We start from the raw sequence: 5,846 nt of genomic DNA on the forward strand, positions 1-5,846 counted from the left end.
CGGAGGCAAACTAACAAAACAAGAGTCACCAGTTTTGGTCACTAGAATAAAATACATCAGCTCCTCATCACTATCATTGAAAGACTGAATGACCATATCACCAGTTTTCTTGAGCTCAAACCTTGAGAAACAAATGACAAATGATGCAACTGCTAAACATGCTGTCAGTCTGTGATGAAACTCAAGAAGACGTGGAAAACACTACTTTCATAATGTCAGTGATGATTGTTTCTTTTCATCTGCCTTTCTTTACAGTTATAAGTCATCATTGGCTCTACCACCAGGAGCCAACATATTCCATTCTTATATTTAACTTTTGTTTTTAAATGAAGTGTTATTACTCTACTGAGAGAGTAAACAATACAGTGTTCACCGTCCAACTGGCAACTTTTTAAAAAGATATAAGCTCATATTAGCACAATAAATGCATAATATAATGGCAAAGAAGTGTTTGTTTACAGAGCGTGCTCCAAACCAGCTTTGCCGCATCTCTGCCGTTCTGCCGACTGGCTGTTATCGCGTGGTTTTCCTCTGACGGGTAATCACAGCACAGGCTCATTCAGACACCTTCTGGTTCCAGGACTGTTGGGAAGAGGATGGCCAGCGAATTTGCAGTCTGAGAAGAAAAAGTACATCTTTACTGTGTCTGAGGTTTGCAGTTGTCGGGCTGAGATTAAAAAACAAACAAAAAACAAACTTGGGCCCTGGCAATTACCGTCCTAATTCTAAATTTGTTCTGCAACCAATTTGTCTCGTTGCATGGGGTGACTAAAATAAATAGAGTAAATATCATGTGCAAGGAGCTGGTTGAGGTCAATTTTGGAGCTTTTCTGATGAGCCTTTAAATACGTGGCCCTCCACAGCATCAGTTTGACATTCTGGGAAGTACGCATAGTTGCTTTCTTGCTGAGAGTTACAAGAGGAATTCAGTGCCTGTCCAGTAAATATGCAGCTTAAACCAACAGTCATTTAGCTCAATTTAGTAAAAAAGAAAAACAGAGAAGGAGGTTTTGCTTCATTTTGTTTTCACAAATTAGCTCACTGAAACAATCCATGTTGATTTGTCCCGAATGTACCAAGGTGCAGATGTCAGCTTTATGCTAGTTAGCAAGGGACACACCAGTTGTGATTATTTGCGTGTGTATTATTAGTTTTGTGGAGACCTCAAACTGTTTACACTGTCACCTTCTGGGGACAAAAAGCGAGCGACACGTCTCCACTTCACCTCTACTGTCCACAATTAAATAAAAAATGTCCTGGACACAAAAGACAGTATAAATTAGTGCATGGGGGAAATTAGTTAGTCGTAGCTGTCAATCGTGATGTTTCGGCCCGTTAATAGCATCAAATTACCAATTAAATAATAGCAAGTGAACAAACAGTGTGATAAGAACTACCTCAAAATTACAAAAATAGCTTGAGAAAAATGTAATTGACATGTACCTAGATTTTTTTAGTTTGGTCCATGTCCTTTTCTGTAACATGGAGGAGGCAGGGTTTGCAGCCAGCCACTAGGTGAGAAAACACTTTGGTTTCATGAGAAGTTACGTTTGTGTGTGTGTGTGTGTTAATTTCGTTAACATTATGTTGCCTATTTGGACGTCGTATGAATGAGTAGCTCCTCAGTAAGGTGATACATATTTTTAGGCTCATGTCACACACAGAAGCTTGTGAGACGGGTCTAGAGTCTGATGAAACAGGTCTGGCACAGGCACGCACACACACACACACACACACACACACACACACACACACACACACACACACACACACACACACACACGCACACACACAGTATCATCCTCGTCATATCAACTTGCAGAGCACAGCAGTCCTGTTGACAGACAGGAAGCAGGTCGGAGTCAAAGCTCAGCCTTGTGGAGCAGTGAGAACAGATTGAGACGGCACTGTGGGTAAAAGCGGGGGGGGGGAGCAAAGCGGAAGACGGAGCCCAGTTATAATTGCTTGCGTAGGCTGACACATCTGAATTTACAGGCTGCACTAGAACTGTGCTACTCATTTAGGTCTGCTTATTTAAGCGCAAAGAGAGAGAGAGAGAGAGAAAAAAATACAGATTTTGTTCACTTGTTTCTTAATCGGTTCTAGGCCCCTCCCTCTGCTTTGCTGTTGCTAAATTTGTCCCCTCTTGCTCAAACGTAAGAGGCCAAAATGACACCATTATTTTGACTAGACTGTTTTTCCTCCCAGGGAGAGAAGCCAGAGGAAGTGTAGGTGACCTGGACTGGTTAACCACTTCTTGACCACGGATTGGCTGGGGCACTGCCGCCCCCGCAGCCACCCTCTGCATCCACTGCCTGCCAGGTCCACATTACTACTACTATACACCACGACCACAAGTGGCCTGCTCCACTGCCAGCCTGCCATCAGGTCCATGCTGGGTCCTCTCTCTCTCTCCTCACTGATGTAAACAGTCTGCAGTCGGACCATCGGCGGGTGCAGAGCTCATTTGCAGACCAGATGTGCATTAGTTTGTATGCACTGACCCGTTTTGGGCCTGTATCAGCAGTTCGCACTGCGCTCGCTCCTCATCGCATGTGCACAAATCTGAATGTGTGTGTTGTTTTGGTGCAAAATTTGCTCTGAGCATTGCGACACCTCCTACCTCAAGCGGCTCTCTGGTTCAGATCGGCTAAAGAGACCCGCCCCGGAGGCTGCAATGATGTTTATTCTGGACGCAACGGGGGACATTTTAAACTATCCCAATCAAAAAAAAGCCACAGAATGTATGAGCACATTTGCTAACAACCTTTTCTGCACAACAGACAACACGGCAATTTCAAGACGACGCGTGTGAGCGGGGCCCCTTTCGAGAAAGGTTCTCACATACCCATAAAAATGTACCCCCACAGCCAAACACCAGATGTTGTCATGCGTCTACTGTTGATTAGAAAACACAAACACTCAGCCGCAGAGATTCAAGCATGGCAGTTACGTGAGTTAAAACAGCGAGAGAACACGGGCCAAGTGCCCTTCTCTCTCTGTGTTTGGACCCTGGGTATTATTTGGGACAAAACGATGCACTGTAAACACTGCAGCCTGTGCTATACACACACACACACACACACACACACACACGCACACACACACACACACACACACACACACACACACACACACACACACACACACACACACACACACACACACACACACACATATATTCTCTCTCTCTCTCTCTCTCTCTCTCTCTCTCTCTCTCTCTCTCTCTCTCTCTCTCTCTCCACTTCACTGGTTGTGTTATACCACCTGTGGTGTTTCGGGCCATTTGTTGGTGGTAGCAACATTCAAGTCAGGCTGTGGGACGGAGACATAACACAACAGTCAGTTAGACCCTGGATGTTTAGATCTGTCTGACAGCTACATTAGACTCTGTTGCAGTCACTTGTTTTTTGCTTAAAAGCTGCACAATAGCTGATGGCAGCAGCATAAACTCTGGGGACAGAAAATGGACATTTTGAACTTCCTGACCTTCTTACCAGAAACACACCCAGCACAAAATATTAACCCGCTAACCGTTACTTTTAACCACAGGTAAAGCCTCAAATCCAATTTATTAATTTTCGAGTTCAAATGAATTCACACGTCACGTTATATAATTCTCAGCCTTTTGCACCGGGGTTGAAAACACTTCGTCTGCAAGAGAAATATAAAGTGATGACTCACTTTTAAAAGAATAATAATCTCATATTTGCGCATGGCGAGACACAGGGCCTGGTGGTGGTCTGCTGCCTCTCTGCCGAACTTTCCATGTTTCTTCTCTGCGGTGACGATGCCAGCGGTGGTGTTAGTCTCAGTCGAGCTGGTGTCATACTTTCCTGTGCAGCTGCTGTGTGGAATATTTCCCTGTGTCTTGACCATAGTGACCATCCACACGCCATTCAGTGATGCATTTCAGCAGACTACAAAGAGCTTTGATGACACACACACTTGTTTTTGTGCTTCTGGTATTTCTGGAGATACATGTCGCTGTATTCTTATTTTATGATTGTTTTTTTAATCCCAGTGTCAAATAGCAGAGTAACTCTCTTTTTTTGACACTTGATATATGTGGAGCACATTATTATTCACAGAGGGCATAAAAGAAGTATAAAAATAAGAGTACAAAGCACCTGTACAGAAAAATGGCATTTAAAAGGTGTACAAACGGTGTACAAACAGTATAAAACAGGTAATGTCTTATTAAAGTGTAAGACTAAGTGATTGAGGGACGGCACGGGAAAATAGTTTCGATCTATTTTTAAAACAAGGCATGGTTGGGGCAGATTTGATATCCACTGGGAGTTGTTTCCAGGAGTGGGCAGCAGAATGGCCAAATGCCATTTCACCCTGTTAAGATTTAACAGCATGCTGCACCACTAGTGCCACTCACTATACCTTCATTCACAAGATGGCCACAGACTTTAAAACTCATAATTCAACATGACTCGTTGAGACACAGTTGCGCAGTAATTTTCCCCTTACAGTGCAAGTTCCTTCCCAATGAGATGACTAATTAACAGATCTACTGACTTTTCTTCCTTTATCAGCAAGTTGTGTTGCAATACTTGGAAATGCATGTGATGGTTTGTGTCATTGAGGTGACTGTACACTTTCCATTGAGCAGTAATAGTCGAATCAGTATTAGTCTGGACTAAAATCATACATTTCTAACTTGTTATAAATTAACACTTGTGTCCAGCTGTAAAGGTGACTCCACTCGTACATGCTGGTATGTTATGCTTTGCTCAGCCTTGCACAATAGTGCTGATATATATATTTGATATATGCATCACAACAGTCACTCATACAGAACCCCTTAAGTCCCCAAAAGGGATTTTTTTATATGCACTAGAGCTAAGCACAATATTATAATATGATAATGATCTGTCACACAAGAGTTACTTGTATGGGGCCCCTTATGTCCCAGAAGTGATATTGTTTGTATGCACAATGTAATGTTTTATCAAGATATGGATATTATAATTTGATCACAACTGTTAAATAACTTCCATACCAAATAAACTAGTAAAGACCTAATGAACATAACATATTTATTTTGTGAGCATATGTGTAGTGTATCTATTAATATTAATTAACCATTTCTTTATGTTGTTATTGTTTATCTAATTTGGTACATTTACCTTGTGTTGATATTTATTCATGATTTAATCAAAGTAAATGAATAAAATACATTTTAGCATTAAAACTTTGTGACCTTGACCTTTGATGGGTTTTACAAACTAAATCAATATTACCCTGCTCCCTACCAACTTGTGTTAAACTCCACAAGTTAAGTCCGAACTGTATTAAAACTGCAGAGTTATGGCTGAGACAGACATACAAATGGACAAATCCAACCAATTTCAATCCACCTACCCCTTGCTTCATAGCTCAGGTGTAAAAAAGATATTGCCTTTCGGTACCTTGAGGTCTCTGTACCTAGTGATGTTTGTGTTTGAAGTTTTTTTGAGATCTTAAAACTAAAACTTAAAACTGGCATTTATCCCGGTGTTTCTCTTCTCAGTTTGAATCCACAAACATACAGTGTGTGGCTAAACGACTGGTGGTCTGGGATGTGGGGGAAAGGGGGGAAATGGGGGAAAAGAGGGAATGTAAAAGTAGGTAGGGGGCAATGAGGGAACGTGGGAGGAGTGTGTCTGGTTGTGCGACTGTCATCCCATTAAGGGGAGTAGCTGTGGTGTTTTGATCGAAATCCAGTAGATGTGGGAGAGAAGAGAGGGGTGAGAGAGAGAGAGAGAGAGAGAGAGGGAGGGAGAGAGGGAGAGAGAGAGAGAGAGAGAGAGAGAGAGAGAGAAATATTTCCACCCACCCGACAAGGAGACATA

Source organism: Limanda limanda, chromosome 2 (assembly GCF_963576545.1).
Source record: "Limanda limanda chromosome 2, fLimLim1.1, whole genome shotgun sequence".
In the NCBI taxonomy this organism is placed as follows: Eukaryota; Metazoa; Chordata; class Actinopteri; order Pleuronectiformes; family Pleuronectidae; genus Limanda; species Limanda limanda.